This window comes from Melopsittacus undulatus, chromosome 8 (assembly GCF_012275295.1).
Source record: "Melopsittacus undulatus isolate bMelUnd1 chromosome 8, bMelUnd1.mat.Z, whole genome shotgun sequence".
Classification (NCBI taxonomy): domain Eukaryota; kingdom Metazoa; phylum Chordata; class Aves; order Psittaciformes; family Psittaculidae; genus Melopsittacus; species Melopsittacus undulatus.
In genome coordinates, this window is record NC_047534.1 from 5,505,609 (window position 1) to 5,530,463 (window position 24,855).

The 24,855-nt window shown below is 47.3% G+C and overlaps 1 protein-coding gene across 1 annotated transcript in view; it reads right to left on the minus strand.

The window, feature by feature from the left end:
- ELFN1 (extracellular leucine rich repeat and fibronectin type III domain containing 1) overlaps positions 1 to 24,855 on the minus strand; it is a 105,188-nt gene that overhangs the window by 62,457 nt on the left and 17,876 nt on the right. The window contains exon 2 of the mRNA XM_034065782.1: positions 20,748 to 20,860. The gene's annotated coding sequence lies outside the window, so the exon portion shown is untranslated. The remainder of the gene's footprint in view (positions 1 to 20,747; positions 20,861 to 24,855) is intronic.

The following is a 24,855-nucleotide window of genomic DNA, read 5'->3' on the forward strand; positions in this document are numbered from 1 at the left end:
AGGTTTTGAGGAACAGAGGCACTGTACTTCTGGAAAGCCAGACCATTTCCATCTGGAAAGCCAAAGCATCTTTGGCTGCACAAAGAAAATGAAGTGAAGCAGCAACCATGACTGGTTCCTTTGGCATCTGGGCTAGAGCAACCCAAGAGGAAGACAGAGAGAGTTGGACACGGTCCCCAAACTCCTTTCATGTGGGAATCCAGACTCCCAGGAACAAAGCCTGGCAATGGACCTTCCCTGCCAAGAGCAGGCTGTTGCCAGCCCAGGTGCTCGCTTGCACTGTCACTGCCTTTGGCACCAGGAATGTCCAGAGAAGAGGATCAATTCTCTCTCCATCCCACAATTTCCACACCGCTGACAACTCGGAAAACAATTCAAGAGGGAATTCAAAGGATCTGTTGAAATTTCAACGAGGAAATCTGAGTGAGTGAGCATATGTAAATAGAAAGAATGAGTAGCACATAATTACATCAAATTGTTACTTAGCAAGGGAAGTAAATAACCCAAAATATGCAGAGCAAAAAATGGCGATGAATTAGAACTAATTACTTAAGGCTAATTAAAATAAGAATGGCATGAATTGAAATATGTTAATGGCATTGAACCTGCCACCTACAAAGGAATTTAAATCAAAATGATAATGTCGCTTCAACCTTCACCTGGTAAGGGTGGGAAGCTGGGAAGCTCAAGGCTGCTTTGAGGGGTATTGACCACAAGCAGTGCATAATTTGTGATCACACTTGGAAATGAGCTGGAATTTTCTGGTGGGTGCAGGTTTCCTGGTCACAGGAAGAAAGAGGTTTTCTTGGATAATGGATGAGAAAATATCATGACAGGCAAAACCTAAATCCTTTGAAGACTAATAGATACAGAGGTACCTCCTGATGCCAGGAAGCACTACAGTTGAAGAGAGTAAAAGAGAAAGGCACAGAGATAATGAGATCATGAAGAAAGAAAGAGAAAGAGGGAATAAGAGAGACTGAGGGAGCAAGCAGGAACGAAATAGATAGGGAGAACCTGGAGCCATGACAAATCATCACCAGCTTCAATTACACGAGCCTTCCGGGCTATGAAATCTACCAAAGGTCATTGGATTCCTGTCTTTGCAATTAAGAAACAAGTGGCTTTGCTGATTCCACCCCACGGCCTGACTGCCTGGCTCAAGTGTCCATGGACCAGTGGCATCACTCGTGGCTGTAGGTGCCTGCATCGAGAGCAGAGCACTAACAAGCCAGTCCAGAGAGCATGCACAGTCTCATTTAGGAGATGGATGTGTTTAAGCCATGCACCAACTCCTAGTGTTTAGCTAACATGCCAAAGTGCTCCTGTGCTAGCAACTCATGCCCTGCCAGAGAGCAGAGGGGAAACCTCAAGCAGCAGGAGAGCCTGGTTTAGCATCTTTGTGCCACAGCCATGACACGAGTTTGTGCTTCACCACCACCCTCTGTAGGCTTACACCCAAGTCATCCTCAGCTGCAAGCACTGATCCTGGTAGACTTGGATCCATGCTGGGCATGGTTCAGTGGAAGCATCTGTATGTGCAGAAGTCCTGCCACAAGCAGTGAGTGCCCTGGCTGTGCACTGTGCTCTGGGGCTTACCTCGCAGTGCTGAGCTGGGTGTGAAGCAATCCCTGATCCTCTGGGAGCAGAGCTGTTAGCTATGTTTATTGCCTCTTTCCAGTTCTCCTGGTCCACACTGCAGGTGAACACCTTTTACCCTCTCCTGCCCTGGGATTCACATGAAAGCCATGAGCTCCACATCCCGGCATGCTGCACAGGCAGGCACTGTGAAGGGGATGGAGGGTGGGATACACAAATGGTGCAGCCTTTCCATTTTCACACCAACTACTGGGCTGGCTTTTGAGCCAACTGAATAGAAAGCTGGTGCCAGGCTTGCTGCCAGCTGATGAATCCAACTGGATTCATCTCAGAGCTGGGCATCTGAGAAAGCCCAAGCATGGCTGTGTTCTCCCCAGTGGGTATGAGATGCTGTGATGCAGAGGTGCTGCAGTCACAGAGGCCTTGCCCTGTCTCTAACAGTGTTCCCAACATGGACCAGCTGCTGAGACTGAACTGCAAAAGCCACTCAGCAGCATCTAGAATATAGGCTGACTCCTGAAATCCTACACAGGCAATGGTGACAAGCCATGGATCAGCTGCCAGGCTGTGATCTACCAATGCCCATCTCCTCAGAGCTCAATTTATACCAAATGCCAGCCAGGATGGGCAACAGCGGGACATACCCTTGGAAAACATTACTGTATGCAGTACCAGGGCTCTGCTCTGCTCATGCCAGCGAGGTAGATCCATACCAGGATGGCTGCAATGTGATTTCTATTCCTCCAGCCTCCTGCAGGGAAAAATATTACCTCCTAGAAAACCAGTTTAGACTCACTGCTCCCCTTCTGTGTATGGAGGAGCTGTAGCAGACCAGGAAGAGATCCCCATGAGCCCAGTGCCAAGGTCCCAACATCACCACTGCTGCCCTTGCTGACCCCCTGCTTTCCAAGGAGGGAAGCCCCAGGACCAGGGAGGATGGCACCTCAGCAGACACAAGCAGTCGGCTGCAAGATATTTCCTCTTTGTTTCTCTGCTCGGTGTAATGAATCCTGCCTCCCACTCAGCTCTGCTAAGTAAGAGGAGTTACTGTGAGTAATCCCCACTTCGGCATCTTCTGCTGTAATCGCAGAGAAATCACATTAGGGTTTTTTTTCTAGGACAAGGAGAAATTCATCAAATTGCAACCCAGGGAGAACACACGGATGAGAGAGAAAGCCAACAACAACACACACGTACCCTGCTAAAATCCCAAAGTTGACATTTACATTTCAAACACTTATAACAGCTAAACAAATAACAGTAATTATACCATTTGCATACGTTGTTAAATAATTGTTTGTTAGGTGAAGGGAGCCTCTGTGTGTGTGCAAGGAGAGGATGCTCAAAGCATGGGGAGGCAGAATATCTGCTTCTTCACTTCCCAGCTGCCCTGTTTGCTTCATAAAACGGTGATAAGTGACCCAAAGAACTGGGGTTGGGTGTGCTGATATATGGGACATGGAGGTATGGGGGCAGGAGGCCCTTGGCTCTGGAGGATGAGGATCATGAGATGCAATCATGCTGCCCAGCAGCCACATCACCTCCCTGAGCACATAAGCAACCTTATTGCTCCAGACACAAGCACCAGCACTTGCCAAAGGGAAGCTCCCATTCTCTGAGCATGAATTTAGGACTGCAGCAGTGGGCTGTTCCCAAGAAGGAGAGCCTCAAACAAATCAGAAGCCTTTCTGGCCCACTCTCTAAGGGAAGGTCCCCCCTTTGCAGCACTACATGCTGAACACCCCTCTGCCAACACCGCCTTACTCAGAGCCCACAGACTGTCTCGTGGCTGGCAATTTCCCTTTGCTCTTGCAAAAGCATCTCAGCTTTTATCCCTTCCTGCTCAGCTCCTCGGGCAGACAGCTAATTGAAGGGTTTTTCTTTCATTTCTAGTACAGAAAGCCCAGTAAATGCCTTTTAATCTGCCCAGCTTTCCCCGTGATTGGCTCTGTCTATCCTCTCACCACTCCTATCCTTGTTTTTTAATCTTTAAGTAGACCTGAATGATGCAAGCTGGTGGGGAGAGGAGAAGCCTCCTGCCTCTCCTCACATGGTCAGCAAAGGTGGAGCGGAGCCAGAGCCACTGCATCCTTTCACACCTGGCTGGAAACAGGTCAGGCAGCTAATGCGTTTGTCAGGCTCAGAGGCTACTTGTTGGAGACACACACAAACACTGCTCAGCTGCTTGAGCGCTGGAGGCTGGGAGAAGAGATTCCAGCAAGAGACATATGTGTCGGAAGGCAGAGAGGGATGCAGTGCCAGGAAAATGAAAAGCAATGCAATGGAAAGAGATGTAGATTTAATAAAGGCTCGATGACTTTGAAACTGTCCCACATAGCCTCAGTTAAGACAGATTTCATCAACCACGAGCAAGTGCTCTTGTCCTGACAATGGTGAAATTCCAGCTCTGGGGGTTAAAAGTGGCCATGTGGGTCCATTAGCCTGTGGGTAAAACCATGCTGAATTTGCATCCCTTATCCATAGATCTTGTTTCCCCACACAACAGCAGGAAAGTCGCTGTCCCAAGGAGGAACCCAAACCTTGGCTGGCTGTGATCTCTACAGCTCACACTTTTAAGTGTACAACTAAGGGGATGGGAAAGAGAAATGCTCCAAACCAATTGTTCTCCCCTCAGATCATTTTCACTGGAAACGTTTGTATTTATCCTTCAGCCAAAACTTTTCCCTGATTTTTTTATTTAAGTTGAAAGAACATTTCCAGTTCAACTCTTGTTCTTTCAAGAAGAAAGTAGGAATGTTCAGTTTCCTTTAATGACTCCTTTTTCCTTTACCTCCCACTACCCTGCTTTTTACTTAAAGCCAAAGAAAAAGGGAATGAGGGAAGGAAAATCAACAAAAAATCAGAGAGAACTTTTTTCCCCTTAGTTTCAAATAACTTGAAACAACTTTTTGTTTCTTTTCCTATTTTTTCAGAAAGTTTTATGAGTAATATTGAAGGATGCAAAAGCTTGATGCAAACCTTTTTATGTAGGTCAAAAAAACCTTTTTCCCAGGATAAAAAAAATCCCCAAACAAAAACCCTTAATGTTTGTGAAACAATGTAGACCAGCTCTAAAAATAAGCTTCCATAGCAATAAAAGCTTTGCCCCAACTGACTGCGTCTCGGTGTCATCTTCTCCTGCCTCGAGCATCCTGTGTTCCTCTCCTGCCTTCCCAGCCTGCAGCTGCAGCCTGCACTAGGCACACTGTGTGTGCTGCACAACCAGGGCTACACTATGGTCCACAATGATTTACATTCACTTTGCACAGATGCAAACTCCTTGTCTCCATGAATACATCCTCTGTCATGCAGTCCTGGTGCCTTGCATCTCTTAACAAAGGCAGGACTTTAGCATTAGGTGTCCTATGCACAGGCTGATCCATCACCTCTGCCTTGCAGAAAATAATGATCCTTCATGCTAGATGCTGGTCCAATTTAGCCAGTCAAATGAGAGACACTCATTAAAGGAAAGTAATGACAACTAAGGCAATATTTGTTAAGCTTTTTGATTAGGCAGTGTTGCTGTGGAACACTGCACTCAGCATGAGATAACATCCCTGTGAAGGTAGCAGCACTTAGGGAGGAGATGAGGGAGTCAGGGCTGAGAGCTCCTGAGGATGGCTGAGCAATTTGCTGTCCAAAGGGAGTGGGGTGCAGCCATGGTTTGATGGCATGACCATGTTGGCTTGAGTTGGAGCTCTGAGATGCCATCATCCTGGTTTGATGCAGCAAACACACACATAGCAGCTGCTAGAGCTGAAAGCAGACCTGCCTTCAGGTCCCAATGCTGCAGAGAGTGGTGTCAGCCTCAAGCAGGGCTCATACCGTTGACCCCTATGCTCAGCTTCAGCACCATCACGTCAAGGGAGAATTGACAGTGTGAGCAGGGTCAAGGCAGGAGTCAATGCTGTCCCCACAGCACACAGCATAGTCAGAGAGGCTGGCATGTGTCAGCCAGGGGGGAGCTGGGAGCCTTGGAAAGTATGCTTGGTTCAGGACAAAAAGGCACAAAATCAGAGAGAAAAGCAGTGTGATTCCTGCCTCCCTTTAAATAAAACCTAAAAATCGCATGGAAATTATGAATTTTCTTCAAAATGCATTTAACACTTCGTTTTGCTTCATCCCTTTTGAGTATTTCTTATAAAATACAAAGGCTTTAAACAAAGGTCATTAAGAGATAAAGCATTAAAGCCCTTCTTCAGAGAATGTAAAGAGAAAGCATCTTGACATTTTTAACAGGGCTCTTTTTTCCCTCTTTTCCAAAAGGAAAATTAATCAACACTGATTTGATTTCACACACAAAAGCCCATTTCGTAGAAGTGGCATTTGCTGACAGAGAGCTGTTTCGACAAGAAAATTCCAGCCAGAGGAGCACACAATATGCTGCACACCATTAGGGTACATGAGCTGCAAGGACACCAGTCTCCCAGGGTTTGTAATAAATCCCATCCTTTTTCTGGGTCAAGAAACTCATAGCTGTCTGGAGGTTATGCTAACACGCCAGGGTTTGGGGACTGATGTCAAGATCTGAGGAATTCCTGTTGCCTGGAATAGAAACAATGAAATTGTTCCAAGGCACCATTTATTCCCATGTGCCTGTGAGCTGTCATTTCTGGGGAAGATGAACAATCTGGGATGATCTAATACCTTCAGAAACAATTCAAGAAGACAATTCATTCAGCTCCCACTGGTCAATAATGAATGGGGCTTCTCTAAGTCAGAGGAGGACAGAGGGGATCTGACCACCAGTTCTCCCAAACCAGGTGAGCTTGTGCAGCCATGCAACAGGCAGAGAGGTTTTGAGAAGCTTTGCCTGGAGACCATACATAGTCCACAGGGGCTGGGTGGGAGCAGTGAGGACCCACAGATGCAGTCACCATGGGGCTGGCAGGTACATGCCAACAGTGGGATGCTGCTGTGCCAGCACATCAAGAACCAACCTCATCTCCTTGCCTTGAGCCTTGTGCTGCTCCCATGTCCCACTTCCTCCCAGTAAATGCCTGTTGTATCTTGCCTCCTTTCACCTGTCAGTCAGTTCTAGTCTAAGGACTAGATAAGGACTAGCACAAACTGCTCCAGCTGGGAACAAAAGAGCAATGCTATGAACAGTGAGGTGCAGAGCAAGGATCTTTGGATATCCAGAAAACAGCTGTGAGTCATCTTGAATGTGCCATGTTTAGGATCACATCCTTCACCTGTGATGTATGGTCAGAGGTGCAACAGGGCAGGGAGAGCACGCAAAGAAACTTTGCCTTCCCAGTATGACATAATGACACATGAAGCCCGGGTACCACAACCAGTCCTCCTTCCCTGCAGCAGTGCCCTGGCTCTGCGCAGCATCCTGTCCTGGCTTGCATTCACTTCCCTGGATACATCACTTTGAAGTGCCTTGGGTTCCTGTATCTATGTCAGGAAGCAGAGAAAATAGCAAGGAAAAAACAAACAAAGTGAATGGGGAAAGTGTAACAAAACCAGCAGAAAAGCCTTCCCATGCCGCTCTATGCTTTCAAGTAAATGAGGCTAATTAACTAATTGCCTAAATTATTAGGGCTATTTTTACCCTTGTATGAGGCTTGGCATTATTGCACAGTTCTTAAGACTGAACTTTCAACTTACCACAAGGTTAATGATGCTCCTGGAGCAGGGAGTCAGAGGGCAGAGCAGCTACTGGGCCAGGACTGGGGCTGAGGGCTCTGGTGGGTACCACTGCTGTGGGGAAGCAGCATCTGTACCTCAGCAACCCCCACTGTTTGATGCTGTTTCACACAGAAGTTGGGTGTTATTTGCTGAAACCTCTCCTGAATCTTCCCCCCAGGAAAGGATTTCTTCTATAACAAAGCATCCCCTCTCCTAAACTGGTTTCCCATTGCAGCCAAGATGATAGAAGCTGATTTGGAAGAAGGGTTTCACCCCCAGGTGAGAGAAGGGGAAAACTGATGGCTAAGGGTAAGTCAAAGATGCCAGTCCTGGCAGTGATTGCAGCTGTCATGGGCAGACCCAGAGCAGCCTTGGACCACAGTACAGGAAGCAAAGATAGCACACAACTCAGTATCAGCAGCAAAACCTGCTTGAAAATGGCTTTTTGGCCACCAGGGATGTGTCATCAAGCTACTGTCACTCCATCTAGGGGGAAGCTGGAAAAAGTGGGGATATGGCTACAAGGGGACTTCAGGTTTGCATCTGAAGAAGGATGGAGTTTGCTGAGCTGGTACTGGGATTTTAATCTACAGCACTGTGTAGAGTTATCACATCCCAGCAACACCAGCTCATGAATCAGCTATTAGCAAAGAAACACCCTCCTGGGACCAGCTAGAGCCTCTGCTCCCCTCGGGAATGCCACAGGGCTCTGCAAGTGCCAGCACTGGGTGCACTCTCTGCCTGCCCTGGGAAACAAACACTTCTCAAGCCTGGTTTCCCCACCGTTGCCTTGGGGCGCAAGCTCAATCCTGCATGTGCTGCTTCCAGAACTAATTGGGGTTTGCTGTGCTAGTGATGTGTCTCCATGCTTATGGAATGGGCTGCAGCCACCTAACCAAGTGTGGTGGGAGTTAAAAGCAGTATTGTTTCTGATAGAACAGCAAGTGGGACTCTCCAGGCATATTTATTGAGATCACCCGTTGCTCTTTCTCTGGGGACACCAGCACCACTGCTTTGCATGTCAGCCCCAAAAATCTCCAGAATGAGATAGATATCTGCATATAGGGAACTGATGTTACATCGCCCATGCACACAAAGTCACCTCTCCATCACACACACACAGGTATCTCCTTCCCAAATTATCCAGATAACCCTCCACAAAAGGAAAGAGCTAATCCATCTGCTGTAACCTGACCAACCCCACACACGGTCCCAGGCACACAGCCTCCATTCCAGCAGGAATCCAGTGTCACAGGAGCTTCCCCCTTCTACTTTGAGTAAATTACATTTTCTCAGGGTTTGAGGGATTTTCTCTCAAAACTAGATGTTTTCTCCTCTTCAGGTGAATGCCAGTGTCTTATCTCCCAGGTGGAAATTTCAGTTAACTCCATTAAAATCCCCCCCTGTTATTCCTGCTGAAGAGCTAGTCCCCTCAGGAGCAAGAAGACTGATAGACCTCCTTTTCTGTAATGAACCTCACTTATCAGCTGTAATGAGGTGACATTCACTCTGCTTTCTCTGGCTTTTCCCTCAACACACAAGTAAGCCACAGTTTGGGGTAGCTGTCTCTTCCAGACATGTCATTGAGGAGAAGGGAAGGTGAAAGATCCCTGTCTTTTGGATGCAGGCGTGAGCTGCCCTCTGAGTTATCTCCAAGACCACCTGGGCCAGTCATGGCTTAGTGCATCTGAGTCCTGGAGACCTCCAAGGATGGAGATCTCTGCCTCTCTGTCCACTTGCTCTGCTGTTGTGCCACACTGGTGTCCTCAACATAAAAAGGACATGGAACTGTTGGAACAAGTCCAGAGGAGGCCACAAGGATGATCAGGGGACTGGAGCACCTCCCATATGAAGACAGGCTGAGAAAGTTGGGGCTGTTCAGCCTGGAGAAGAGAAGGCTGCGTGGAGACCTCATAGCAGCCTTTCAGTATCTGAAGGGGGCCTATAGGGATGCTGGGGAGGGACTATTCATTAGGGACTGTAGTGATAGGACAAGGGGTAATGGGTTGAAACTCAAACAGGGGAGGTTTAGATTGTGTCTAAGGAAGAAATTCTTTACTGTGAGGGTGCTGAGGCACTGGAATGGGTTGCCCAGGGAAATTGTGAATGCTCCATCCCTGGCAATGTTCAAGGCCAGGTTGGACAGAGCCTTGGGTGCCATGGTTTAGTGTGAGGTGTCCCTGCTCATGGCAGGGGGCTGGAACTGGATGATCTTAAGGTCCTTTCCAACCCTAACTGTTCTATGATTCTATGATTAAGGTGGACCAGATGGCAACCACTGCTGTACTCAACGATGCATGAAAGACACCCCACAACTCAGCCAGCAAGGTAATATGCCTCACCCCAGTCCTTTGTTATCTTTCCTTCTGTCTGCAGACTCTCTCCCCATGTTCTGGCCATGTTGTTTGCTGCAGACCCTGTCTCATGTGGAGCTGGGCAGACTCTGCTCTTGAAAAATACCATTTTTTGAGGTTTACGTACTCCAGAGTAGAATCTCTGTTAAATCAGGCTCTTTACTCTTAGAAAAGATGAATGATTTCTACTATTTTGCCAGTGGAGCACAGGGAGCAATTGTCCCGAAGTTCTGTAAATATAAAATGGAGATGATGGTCCCTGACGTGATTTGGCAGGGAACTTCACCACTTGTCAAGGGCCTTCCTGCGTGTGAAATGGAAAGAGCAATGCTGCCCTGTAGCTGCCTGTTTGCAATGTACTTAGAAATTCTGGAATACCTGGCACTAGATGTGCCACATTATCTCCGACCTCATCTCCTGCCTCTAAAGCTGGCAGCCTGGCAAGGGAGAGTATTCCAGGTTTGTGCTATCCAGAAAACAGCCTGGCAGGAAGATTTGCAAGTCACGTCTCCCCACTCAGTGCCATCTCCTGCCTCATGGCTCAGTAACCCGCTAGGGATGGTGAAACTTGGGGTATCCATGCTGGGATTAGCTGGCAACAACAAACCAGGAACTGGCAGTCAGTTGCTTGCTGCCTGCTGTCGGCTTCAAGGGATGCTCACCGCCTGTTGCCATCACACTCAATGTGCCCCCTCAAGACACCACTACCTCAGCTGTTAATGCAGAGAAACCACACACCACATGCAATGCTACCTATTCTACCCATGTCTAGGGACCAACAGGGAGACTGAGTGACAGGGGGAGCCCAAGAGAGGTCAGTCCTTCTACAGTATCTGCAGTACAGGACAATAACCTGGTTTCTTCATCCCTCCAATTCCCAGACCCATATGCGCTGGAGATGGAGAGGACTTTAGGACACTGTTATTTCCCTACTGACCATGGCAGGTCCTGTTGGAGGTGTTGGGGCAAAAGGAGGAAAAGATTTCGTTTCCCAGGTGCCTCAAGTACCTCTCAGTACAGTTGCATGCCAGATTCAATTTCCCTTCTGCATATTTTATCCACTAACAGATTTGCAGAGATTTAAATGCAACACAAAGCTGCAGACACCATCAAAAGAGGTAAGGGCAGGAGGAGTTTGTCCTTTTCCCTTAGGCTTATAGAAGATTCCACTCTGAGAACTCAGAGAAAGGACACTGCCAGGCAGAAGCTGTGCCAGACCCTCATCTGAACAAGCACTACTTGGGGAGACAGGCAGGAGGCATGGGAAGCTTCAGCTAGATCCAAGTGTTTGAGATGCTCAGGGCAGGGCTGATGCTGGGGAAGAGCATCCTGAACCCATGCCAGTACCACCTGAGAGAACAGGATGTCAGCTCCAAATTTGCTACACTGCATCTCTTCATAGAGAGCAAATATCCCTTGGATAAAGCAAAGGTTCCATGGGAGTACCACAGTGGTAAAAGAGGCCAGTCTCCCGGAGGTCTCTGCATAACAGGTAGAGGGATGTAGCCCAAACCTTTAAACACAAGCTCCACAAAGAGAAGCACCATGTTAGGTGATTAAATCCCCCATGTACCAGCAGGAAGAGGGGACTATATTCTGCTCACCAGAGCTGTAAAACATATTCACCTGTTGCAGGAATTAATCCTTTTTTTACTAACAGTGGCAGAGCTGTGCACATGGAAATCCTCTCTGAAATGAATCCCTGATAAAGAGGAAGCCAAGTTAAAAGGTGAGTTTTACTGCCTGACAAGGCTTTAGGTTTTTAAAGGGTATCTTGTAGAATTACTGTATTAGCAGGCTATTATGAATATAGATATCAAACTGCTATGCACAGCAAGAAAAAGCATGGAAGTTTTGAGATGGGAAAGAAACACATAGGAAAAATGAGGCAGAAAAGGGCAGGAGGGGGAGAGAGAAGCAGCAGTGATGCGCAGAGGGGAGGGAGGCTAATAAATGATGGAGGAGATAGTGGAAGGGGAGTGAAGAAGTGAGCAATGAGCAGTAGGGTAAGGAGAAAAGAGAAAGATAAAAAGAGGAGGAGAAAGGGAAAGAAGAGATAAATGAGGGCAAAGACCAACTCATCATTTTGCAATTCCATCCCGGTAGAGAGGAAAATTGATGTCTGGAGCTTTTTTATGGCCAACCTCCTGGGCATGGCACAAAAGACAAGTTATTACCCAAACCCAGGTCAGGTCTGTAGCCTGCCAACTGCTTAGACACATTCCGAGAGCCCACAACAGCCGTAAATCAAGGGGGGCAAAGAGATCACAGAGAAGCTGGGATCAGGCACAGAGCAGGGATGAGCTCGCAAATGCAATGTAATGACAGGAAAGGAGCAAGCCCAGGAGCAACACAGGCTAACAATGAATGCCCAGCCCAAAAGGGCTTGGCTTATCTTTCCTTCATGCCATTCCTAAGGACAGCGCTCCCTCAGAGATGCAAGTTCCCCTGCATTTCCTCCTGATTTCTCTTCCTATTGATTTTCAGGCTCTGAATACCATTTATTTTTGCTTGCTTGATTCACTCATTCATTGAATAAAGGCATCATCACTATTATTATTATTATCCCCGTCATCGGGCTCCTCATCACACATTATATTATTTGCATTGCAGAGTTGGAAGATTTCAGGTTGAGGCAGGAAATTTGAGTGAGTTGTTATTACTGCAATCAGATGAAGTGAGAATTGGATCAGCGAAGGCTGCCAGAGCTCAGCTTTCCCAGCAGGACACAGAGGCTCTGCCCAATCCAGGGAAGATGCTGTTACATTGCACAGGTCCCACCAGCAATTCTGGGCTTGCCTTTGGCGTCCCAGCTCTCCCTCCCAATCCCACCACCCAGCTCCACCAGCTGCCAACCGAGGAGAGGGAAACACAGTGGTACAGGAGGGCAAGGAATGAGAAAAGGCTTGGCGAGATTGCACATTTTCTGCCTTGCTGATGGTATTTATTAGACAACAGAAAATAGCTATTTTACCATCTGCCTTGTAAAAAAAAAAAGAAAAAAATTAAAAAAAAAAAAGACAAAATCCTCATTAAATTAATGGAATGTGCAGCTGCTGAACAGAGTGTTCCTCTCCCTGCCGCCTCCCAGCCAGCCGAGTGCTTGCTGGAGCAGGGAATTGGGCTGCCAAAAGAAGCTGAGGCTAACTTGGGCTTGTGAGGTGGGAGAGGATGGAGATGGACAGACAGCCCTATGCTTCCCCAACCCCAGGGCTCTTGCCAGGGGCTCTATGGACACCCTGTTGCCGCACACAGGGTGCAAGAGCAGCCTTGCTTGTTGCGTTGTGGTGGGGAGGGTTCATTCCCTTCACACCTGCATCCCTGCAGGGTCTCAGCTTGTGAAGGTAACTGGATGAGTCTCCTCAGCAGGCTGCAAATGCCACCTTTTGCCTAAGCAGAGCATGATCCACACTTAAGGCTGAGGAAGTCAGATGCCCATTGAACCGTGTAGAGAATGGTGGGATATGGGGGCAAATAAGATCCTCATTTCCATGCCTCCAGTACCTCAGTAAATGCAAACTAGTCAATCCATGCCTCTCATCCACCTCTACAGGTCAAAGTTTGATCTGAATTGGTGCTTGTCCTGCTCAGCTGAGATCACAAAACCAAAAAAGCCTCAATTCTTTCTCAATCCCAGCAAGACAGGAGCACCATAAACCAAAGGTCCTGGATGATTTTAATGATGTTAATGGAACTATAACAGCAACCAGTTTAACACCAGTGTCACCTATTCATTTCTACATGGCACGAACAGCACTGAGAAGTTTTAAGTGAACCTTTTCTTCTGATATGTGGTGGAGCATGAGGAGGGTTTGATGAAGGACTGGTTGCCAAAAGTCCATATTACATGTAGCTTTGAAAAGCAGGTCCACCTGTTTGCATCACCACATTCCACAACACACTGCTTTAGCTAATGTACTCATTGCCTCTTCATAAGTAACACCTGAAGAGTGATGCTCAGGACTACTTTTGGTCCAGCAGTTCAACTGCTAAGGAAATTATGCCCTTTGTTACGTGTCTCAGTACTGATGATGTTTCAGCATCATTGCAGTATAATCCACATTTAATCCTCACTTGCATTTTCTGCTACTAACCCCTCTGCTGATGCCAGGGAGTTTGCAGTGTCTGTTCTGCTCCTCTGAAGGTGCTTTGTGGTCCTCTTCTCTTTCTAGGAGGATTTTCTATATAGTTTTTTTCACTTAGATGAATTTTTACCTGTTTTTTGTCAGGAATTTTGCTCCCTTAAATTTGCTCCTTTAGCAGTTACAAAACAACTGGGGAAAGCTGACCTTGGGAGGTGGGTCTGGCTGCAGAGAGGTTGTTTCCATTGTGCCTACAGATCTTGGATCTTTGTGCCTCGTGGATTTCAGCACGCAAAGGAAAGTTCCAGGACTACAGCATGTCGAATCACTTCATGCCTAAATAAATCCTGACATAATAAGCCCTAATACACCAAAGAAACTATTACAGTCAGTCACAAAAATAATCCACATTGAAAATCGGTGAAAATACCTCTCCCCAGTGGAATAACATGGCTCCAGAGGATCAGTTCCAGTCAAAGAAGATAATTTCATGTTTACCCAACAGATGAGAGCAGCTCCAAAAGGCAAATGTTTGTGCCAAAAAACGTCTAGTTAAGCAACGTTTTGTCGCCTCCCATCAAAGACTTGCCTTTAAAATCAATGAGAAAGAACAAAGGGGAAGACTGTGAAAGGCAGAGGTCAAATAAAAGTCCAGAAGGATGTCATGGCTGTCTCTTACACCATCGCCTTCAGTCCTATCAGTCCTTAATTAGCAGCAGTAAGGGCAGAACCCCAACCTGATTGCTTCACAAGCACGTTTCCTGATTTTCGGAGTTTAACAGCAGCTTTTGCCTGCATTGCCACTGTGTTAGGGTAGGCAGAAGGGTGTCTGCAAATCACTGACCTTATCTGTAGCACCATTTGGCTATCCATGCAGGGTTGTAGACGTCTTTGCATGTGTGGATCCTGGCTGTGCGGCGCATGCACGTTGCCTTGGCCAGTCTTGGTAGTGCTGCACACTCAGTGGATGATGAGAGACAAGGCTGCTGAGCTTCATGGAGGGGCTCACAGGGTTGTCTTGGAAATCATGTTAGCCAAAAAGATGGAATAAAGTGGTAAAAACAGAGGGGCAGGCGTTTTTTATCCTTGACAAACCATTTGCTTTCTTAGAAGAAAGTATTGAGCATCCACTGGGAGAGGGGAATAAAAAAACCCCTGTAACGAGTTCCTTTAATTAAAACTTGAAGCCCATCCCAAGGAATTTTGATAAATACCTTGACATTCTGCAAAGCTGCCCTTGGACAAATCATAAGCATTGAAAACTCCAAGACACGGACACTATGGAAGCACCTCTGTGAATGGCAGAGCATTTGGGAAGGACATTGATTCTCCTGCAGTCAGGTGTTTTAGTAGTTCTCTGATGGTTCTCATGTGTTTGTCCTTTCCGTATCCACATGGCAAGCCTTGGGAGAAGGCCAAGAGAAGGTCATGTGGTGGCACAGAGGGGAAAACACGGCATACACCTCACGGTGCTGTGTGTACGTGGCATTGCAGGTAAGCAGGGCTATGGATGTTGTTTAGAAATGAATAACATTATGCCTGGATGTCTCCTGGTGCTTGCACATAGACCTGCATCACTGCATGAAGCCCAGATGCACTTTTACAGCTGAGGTCAGGGCTGCTGGCTGGGACAGCGAGAGGTGAAGCACAGCTCTGAGGTTTCAGGTTCATTCCGAGGGGATTTGTGAAGCTGCAGGTTGATGCAGCATCCGCAGTTCTCTCAGACACCTCCAGCACTCAGGTCCTTGTGCAGACAGATGCTTCCACCTTGTGAGACAGAAATGCTGATGCTGAGGCTTTCTCCTGCTTGTGAACAATTTTATACATCACCTCTCGAGGCCTCACCTGTAGACAGCAGCTCTTCCGTGGGCCCTGCTCATGCGGACACAGACCCATGGCCACTTCCAATCATCCATGAAGACAAATGAGAACAGACAGACCAGGTCTGTGAGGTCTGCTCCGGGGCTGATGCACAGGCGAGGAGCCATTGCTTTTTAATACAGTGGGTCTTGGCATCATAACCCATCACTCCATCCCCCTCCTTCTTACATGTGAGCATCCCTGGGTGATTAAAGGAAGCGCTGCCTTTTAAATCACTATGATTGGGGTTGATGGCTGTGTGGAGCTGGACACTTGGCTTTAATGATGTGTGAAAGTCTCCCTGCTGTGACCAGTTGCTCCTGGAGGCAGAGGGGAGGGAAGAAAGAAGAAATCCCTCCCCAAGTGGGAGTCCCAGATCACACTGAGGTTTGTCACTCAGGCCAGTAGCTCCAGGACTCTGCTTGCTGCCTGCACATGGCTTTGAAAGTCAGTCCTGCTCCGCAGTGTTAATGGGGATGCACATGTATGTGGCATCAGTGGCTTTCTGCTCCATGGTAGTAGATGAATCAGGGTACCCTTGTGGTGTGGGTCAGTATGACCAAAGCAGCCAAGCCCCATTATAAGCTTGCTCCCAGGCAGGGAATGCCTGCAGGTTTCACAGTGGGTTCCATGTGGGCTCTGGCTGATCCCACCAACATTCCCATGCTGGTGTCAGGGGGGGGTATTACCCAAGACCAGAGTACTGCACATGTGCACAGGCTGCCATGGCACAGGCATCACACCAGGCTGTGAATACTCTGAGTGAAACACATGGAGAGCTGGATGGGGGACCCAGCCCTCGGGGGAGGCAGAGCGCAGCCAGCATCTGCAGCCTGGAAGTACAGACAGTGGCTGCACAAAGACGATGTGAACCCAGCCAATATGTTCTTCTTTCCCCACCACCTTCCCGTGTTGTTAACTTCCTAATGACAGCCGAATCCAAAGCAAATCTCAGCATGCACAGTCCAATTCTTCCCCTCCAGACAAGTTTCCTTTTCAGAGGCTCTTCTTGCTGAGATTCAATGTTCTATAGCAGAGAGTAATGGCTGGGTGGGCTCCAAAAGAAAGGATGCCTTTCCTCACACTCAGATGAGGCCAAACAGAAGCACAGCAGGAGGCCAGACACCGGCCAGAGGTGTCCTGCAGCGAGTGACCCTCAATGTGACATTGATGGCTCTTAATTCCTAAGCCTGCTTTGGAAGGATTTCAGTAGATCCTATTTAATCACTGCAGCCTCTTCACCTCCCCTGTCTTGGCTCAGGGTACCGTTACACATTCTTTGCCAGGTCTCTCCAAGAACTGGCCATCCTCTTCCTCCCCAGGTCCCTGGTGCAGGAAATGCCACCAAGCCCTTTGCCTGCTGCAGCCACCCTTGGCTTGTTTACTAAAGCACAGCTCAAACAGCATTTGCCTAATTCCCCCCATCCACAGGAGAACTCCATCTCCCTAACGAAGGGCACCACTTCCTATGGGTGCACGGCTGTGCACAGCATTAAATATGTAGGCACTTGTCAAAATGTTGTAACAATTTTTCTGCCTTGTTCCATTAGCTCCGTTTCCAAAGGCCACCACTGGAACTACTGAACATTTATTTCTATTGAAACCAGCTTAGAAGTTATGATCTGAGAAACCGGGAGACAGGACAGTATGTTCTGCGGCGCCTGTTTTTCCCCACCACCGCTCAGCTGAGACACGCCAGCCTTTGAAATATCATTTTTATTCCTACCTTAGAAAAGCTAAACTAAAGAGATTGATTCTTCCGCCTGCTTGATTTGCTTCTGCTGGCAAAATAAGGTACATAAATATCAATCAGGTGGCTTCCCTGTTTAAGTTCTGTGTCCATGGGTTTAAACGCCTTGCACAGGTTGTGGTACTGGCCCGTGTGAGCTGGATTTCCTCCCCAGGTGCCAAGTAAAGTGTCTTGATTACGTGACTCTCCTGTTGCTACAGAGGTATGCACATGAATCTCTCTCCCCCGCTGTCTGTGCATGAACAGCAGCTTATTATGCTAATAGTATATTAGACAAAAAACACTTAAGAAAGCCAATGGAAACAGCAGTTCAGACTGGGGGCAAAGCTGAAAGAAGGGCTTATGGGTCCCAGGTTTGCTTTAGCTTCATGGTATCACCAAGAAATGCAAAGACAGAGGGAGTTGCATGGGGTGGGGGACACCCACAGCCCCCCAGGGATGCTGGGGAGATGCCCAATGCACCAGCCCTTGGCCATAGGATCCCTCACATAGGCAACTGCAGGGCTCAGAGCCCCAAATCTGGGCTTGCTGCAGGCCAGGGGATGGTCCAGGGGGTCATGGAGAATGCCTCTCTGGAGACATTCAAACCCCACCTGGATATGTTCCTGTGTAACCTGCTTTAGGGGGCCTTGCTTTGGGGTAGATGATCTCCAGAGGTCCCTTCCAACCCTACCAATCCAGTGATTCTGTGACTGCTGGTGGCAGCCCCATCACCAGGCTTCCCTCTAGTAAAAACTGGTAAAAACACAGGGAATTCTAAAGCATTCTTAAGGACTTCCCCACATTTTAATTCCTGTTTATTTAAAGCCATGGAAGAGCCCTGCTGCCTGCCCCTGGATGCTCTGCAAAGTTGTAATCCCCACTAGTGACATCACAGGCCGTTGCCATGGCAATGTCACAAACTCATCACTGTGGGGATGTCACAGGCACTGTGTTGTGAGTTCACCACAGCAGGGATGGGCAGCAAGGGAGGCAGTGCTTCCCAACCACCAGCATCCCCAGTAATTAGCAAACTGGCACGGAAAATGAGGATGAAACACAGGATTGGAACATAAAACCGTTTTGTACATATGATCTACTGGAAAGTATTCCCTTGTGAGAAAGTGCCTCCTTAATGGACCTTAAGTAAACCATGAAAGGCAGAGAATAAAACAGAAATTATAGTGATTTGTTTCATTGGGCATTTCATTGAGTAATTAAGAGGATAATTAGGAGAAGAAATATTAAAAGGCATCACTCAGCCCTTGTCTTGCTCTAGAGTGAGCTATTGAATGTGCAGCATCGTGTGATGCTTTCCTGCTCTAACATGGGGTTCCCTGGTGCAAGGGAGGCATGCATGGATGTGCCATAACGTGAGGGATCACATACAGGATGGGAAGGAGTGAAAAGCATCTCCCCTGTGACCTGGCAGGATGTCAGAGCTCTCCCAGGAAACACAAGGTGGGAATGGCAGGTTGCAGGGAGCAAACACCACCTTCTCAGCACCTCTTGGCACGTGGTGTCAGGCTTTGACACTTGTGCATTGCTTGTTTCAGTGCAGGAGAGGCTAAAGGGAAAACATAAACTAGCTCTGGCTTCAGGAGGGCTCTGGGAGAGCTCACCATAGTGAAACCTGTGCTGGTGAAGCACCATGGATGAGGTAGACATGGCAGAAAGCTAGAAAACCAGCTGAAAGTTCAGCACAATGGTTACCCAGTGCCAGGAGAGCAGCTCTGTCACCCACCCCCCTTCAAACACCTATCCCCCTTTTTGCCTCTTCATCTTTATCTTTGAAGAATATGTATAAAAGTATCTGTATAGCTAATCCAGATCCAGATAGGAACCCAACACCACTCCAAGAGCCCTCGGTGGTTGCAACTTGATCTAAGCTGTTTCTCTAAGATATCCAGCACTTTCCACAGACAAGGAAACCCTGGTGCTGGCCAACACATCCATGAAACGAAGACCTACTACAGCAATGAAACCTGCATCTCCATCCAAACTCCCAACACATCCTGCTGCTCCCATTTACCCACCAGCATGGACACACTCCAACACAGATGTCAGGACACCAGGTCCCACCATAGTGTCTGCAGCCCACATTACACACTGGGGACCCCAGTGCTCACACACTGCCATGTCCTACAAGGCCTCCAGGATAAAACCAACCCCAAGCAAGAGCACTCTGTCCACTGCAAGTCCCCAGTGGTCACTGCAGGGAGGAAACACAAGCGCAGCAATGGGGAAATGTAAAGTGGATTGGCAAACTCCATGGAAAAAAAGGGTGCTACTGAAAACAATGAGTCCCATTGAACATGCATTTATAAACACTGAGATGACAGATAATCTAATTCATGTTATTGCCCCAAACCACTGAACAAGCAACACACCAACCCAAATAAATGAGAAACCCCAATCTACAACACTGCAGTGGTGACCAGTTGCCAAGAATTAAGTAGTTCTTAGGTCCTTGCTTGCTCCAGGACTCTCACAGTTAGGAAAGGATGCAAAAGGCTGGTTTGTTTTAAACTGGCCTCTGTGGCTGGAAATCCCTTTTCATTCCCTTGGGGAGATGGATGTGATGGCTATGACCCAGTTGCCACATTGGTCCAGTGTCTCAGGCACAGTGACTTGTCAGGGTTGAGCCCGAAGTGTGATAACTGTCATAAAATCCATATTTAGGAAGCCACCAGCCCTCCCTTTCCCCCTCCTGGGAACCACTGTTCCCCTCTGTCCTTCTCTGCGCAGGGGAAACAATCCCTATCCTCTTCAAAGCAAAGTAAAACTGGCTTTTTCTTGGCTTGTTTCTGGCCCTTACAGGCATGAAAGCAGCTTGTTGGGAGACTCAAGTGCTCAGCACAGCCCTAAAAAAAGGCTCCTGTTTGAAGTGCATGGATTGAGGCTGGATTAAGAAAACCCAGGAGGAGTGTCTAGCTCTGCTCCTGCACTAAAAAGGCTGAGCAGCAGCAGCAGCAGCAGCCGAGGCAGCTTCATCCTGCTCAGTCCTTCATGCAGTCCCTGGGAAGACACTCCGCACTGGGGAAGTGGTGATTTCATATGTGATGTTCAACCTGACCCCGGGAGGGGGTAATTACAGAGCATGTGCTCGGCCTTCCAATGCTGCTGCAGGAGGAGAGCAGAGCTGGCTCCTCACCCCTGCTGCAGGAGCACCCAGTGCTGCTCTAACCCTGTCACCATTGAGAAGAGTTGGACAATTGACTTCCACAGGGGCAGATTAAGACCAAACAGCAAATGTAGGACAAAACACCACTATTAACCACCTCTGCCAGGTCAGGCAGAGCAGACAGAGCTTGGATGCAGAGCATATCCCAGACACACAGCTTATCTGTGGCTTGAGACAGTTTAGAGACTCCTGAAGTTTCCCCCTTGCAAATAACTTATTTCCCCCCTTCTAGTCAATGCAAGAAGCAGGTTTAGAGCAACACAAACAGGGAACAGAGGATAAAACAGAACGACAGCCCATACCTGAAGGTGCATCCTTCCTTTCTCACCACGCAGTGGGGAGGATGTTGCTGTCTCTCGGTAATTTTCCAACATCCTGTGTTGCAGGTAGATTTAAGCAGTGATCATAGTTGGAGCTGTTAATAAAAAAGTGCAAAGAAAAGGGATTTTACTGTGAAGTGTAGGTCTGCTTCTCCTCCAGCTTTGTATTATCAGGACTTTCTCTTTTTAATTCTTTTTTTCCTATGATTGACCATGTTTAGGGTTCAAAGCTTTAAAAATAAATCACAGATCTTCTTTCATCTACCAGGCATGAGAGAGTCAGAATCATTACATGGCTTAAAGAGATATTTTGGGAGGGCCCCTGGACCAAGCAGTTCCTACTTTAACTGGGAGCCAGAGAGATGAAGCTAATTTGCAAACAATGTTGTATGCTGGTTTTACTTGAACTCAAGGGAGTTCAATGGCTACTTGTCATTCTTTGCAAGAAGCTGAACAAAGTGGAAATCAAGTTCACTGGTAAAAAACATATGTATAAGTATATATACATACATACACACACAAATATCACAATAAAATCTGCAGCAGACCAGTTTCTCCCACACCAGAACTGCAATGAAGCATCAGCACATTGTGCATCTACCACTGCCTATGCACTAGGGGCAAACAGACCAACTGTCCTTTACCCAAGAGCAGATATTTAACTCTGAGACCTCAAGCATCTCTCCAGCTTGACTTGAGCCACTTCTTCCTTATACAGTTTGAAGGACAACTTTCCCGTTTACCATCACAAACGTCTTCCCTCGGGTGAGGGAAGGTCCAATATCTGCAGCGCTGCCTCTTTACAGAGAATTGCCTATCGATGACTTTGTGGCTAATACACACAATGAGAAGCAGAGGAGCTAATATAATGTAATTTTCCATGTTTACTGCATTATTACAGTGGTTGAATCTGCTGATTAGTTCCTATTTTTCTTGCCATGTCTTTCTGAGCATCCCTTTTATTTTTGCCCTGCTTATCTGCATACAGTCATTTATCCCTACGGCTGGTATAACAGCAAGCAGGGCCAAAGCTATCATTTCTCTTCCCTTTCAAATTTAATCTTGCAGACCTCAATCTTTGTGATACTGCTATTATTTTGTCCATATCTGATCTAACAGGAACCAGCCATTATTTATGCCTTTAAAAAAAAGAAAAATGGAAAAAACTAATCTGAGCAGAAGATAATGATGGCTGTGGCACTAATGATCCCTGGCATATCTCCTTGCAATGAATCCAGTGCTAAAACAGAGTCCGTTTGTTTCCCTTCTCTCTACATAACTGCAAGAATGAGCCCTCATGCACAGGCAGCTCCCCACCAATAAACAACATTGCCCCCATCTCCCAGGAGATGCATTTCATTGCCAACCCTCTCAGCAGTCCCTCTTATTGTCTTAAGTTATTTACCCAAGTAGTGGAAAAACAACTCAAGTGGAGCCGGACGCTCTCCAACAATAGGACTGCAACTGGTTTCTTCAGTGTTGTTCCTGTACAAGCTAGGAAAGCCTCTTCCCCTGATGGTTATTAATTGGAAAGGGAGGGAGGAAAATGCCTACAATGTGAACAAAACCAGAAAGTGCTCTTCATTATTGTTCCTTGAAGATCACGGCAAGACATTTTGCCACCAGCTTCTTTAATGCTCCCCACCTCCTAGCTCTGAGCAGACTATAGCACTAGCTGGAGATCATCCACTGAACCACCAAGCCAGGCTGTTCTGCATGTGCCAACCACATCAGCCAGCAGGGATTGAACTGGGAGTGGTGAGGTGACAAACTGAGGAATTGCTCTCCTCCCTTCCCCCACATCCCAAATAGCCACAGGTTTTTCAAACAGGGTGTCCATACTCATTGTTCATCCATAATCTGCACCATCACTCTATGCCATGCTCTTCATCACTGCCTGCAGCCCAGAGACCTTCACACACCCTCCTCTTCCCCCTAGGAATATTACAAATGAATCACGGGACCACTTTTAACTCTTGGTCTGTGATGGAGCTGCTTCAAAGGTACATGGGACTGACGGGGCACAGGATCCTGTTTGTCCCCTGCACCTCAGGATTTATACAGGTGAAACTCATGGAAATCAAGCTGAGCCCTTTCCCATATCCTCTGCCAAATGGGCCCGATTTGAGGAACCTCCTGCTCATATCAACATGGAGCTCCCAGGAGCTCCTGGGAACCTTGCAATCAATCTTGGTCTAGATACAACACAGCATGTGTTATATTTATTATTAATGAAAGCATAAACATTCTAAAGAGCATTATTAATTTTAAAGCCACTAATAACCATCAGCTGTCCCTTACTTCACTCTGCAAGCCTGAGAGCAACAATGAAAGAGCAAACTCCAGCTCAAAGCATCTTTAACGGAGGCTGCTGCGATCCAGAGCTCAGCTCCACAGCTAAGGGCTATGGGCATCCCATGAGCAGATAACACTCATATTGCTTCCCAGAAGTGTCATCTGCTCCCATCTGAGGAGCTCCATTAGCACCAGGGGGAAGCAGAAAAGGGCCATTTCTGACCTGAATTCTCCAGCATCTCAGCAGCACATGCAGATAGGGCAGATGTGTCAGAAGGGCACATGTGCAAGTACAAAGCATCCTTTGCACACCAGCAGCAATGTTTTCCTGCCAGCTCGGCACATCAGTATTGGTGATGGATAACATTCCCTTTGTATTTCACTTGCAGTAACAGGGAGAAAGATGTATTTTACAGAGAAAAGTCACAAAGAGCCCCTCCTTGGAAAATAGGCTATTTTTGGTACTGTAATCCCTTTCCTGGTGAAAAGAGAGGGAGGCCCAAGATACTGAGGGAGCTGCTGAAACCCAGCAAGGAACTTGGCAGCAGAGCCTGGAGCATAATCCAGATATCAAGGAACAACAACCAGGACCAAGCCCCATGTTTCAAGACAGTATCAGCCTCAGGACTGAGATCTGTTCTTCAGCACCTGCCTGCCCACCAACACTACTATGAGCCACTCCAACAAGAGATGCTGCAGAGCAGGAAGGTGACAGCGAACACTGTTTGCTTACCCAGATCTTTCCTAAGCATTCAAAGACCTGGCTCCTCATCCGAGTGCTAATTCTCACCCTCTTTCAGCCCAGTTTTTTGCAGCTTTTCTACAAATGCAGAATACATTTGAGCGATCAGCACAATGTTTAGTGAGAGAATCGTATGCTACATTTCCGCTTGGCATGATTTTGAAATGGTTAAGCTGTTAAGCTCTGAAAGGAAGGTTTTAAGAATACAGTGGGAAAAAAAAAGAAGCCAAAACCAAAAATAAACATAAAGGAACCATTTGGATGGGTCCCCTTTTCCCAGAGAAACAGTGCATGCTGGCTGCTACCTTCCAATGTCAGGATCTCTGCAGTTTTATAGCACTTGGACTCTCATTACAACAGCAGGGAAAATAAATTCAAAGTCAACATTAGCACACAAGAGAAGGAGAAACTTTTCCTAAGCTGTGAGCAAACCTCTTACAACCTTCTCTAAGCCACAGTCTTATTGCCCCTGAGGGCCTCCCATCCCACTCTCCCCCAGCAAGGGTGATGCTATTGGGGTAAGAAGGTAGTATAAGGAATGGCAACAGTCCAAGGTGGAGAGAAGCTATGGCAGACAACCTGGATATGCTCGTGTATCTGCATTCTCCAGATAAACCCTTCCAAAGGGGGGCAAATTCTTCCCTGCTTTGTGGCCCACATTCACAAGACTTATTCCCAGTGGTTCTGGTCCCTGTAAGGACCTAGGGCATTCAGGGAGACAAAGAGGCCCTTCACCCCAACCAACTTGCTTTGCACAATGCAGTGAAAGCTCTGCAGCCCCTATGTCCCCTGTGTCACTCAGAGATCCCTCCTGAATTATGCATCACTTTGCTGCTGTGCAGACTGACTTGGTGACTTACTTATGCAGCCAGTTACTGGGCTGAAGGACACAGCTCCAATCACAACCATTTTACACTGACTTTTGTCATAAAATTTGATGCAGTTATGGATCAAAAGACACCCCCACCAAAACCATATATGTGACAGTGTCCCACTAACAGCTGTGACACAAAGCAGTAAGGTGATGACACTGCCAATAGCACTCATACCTGC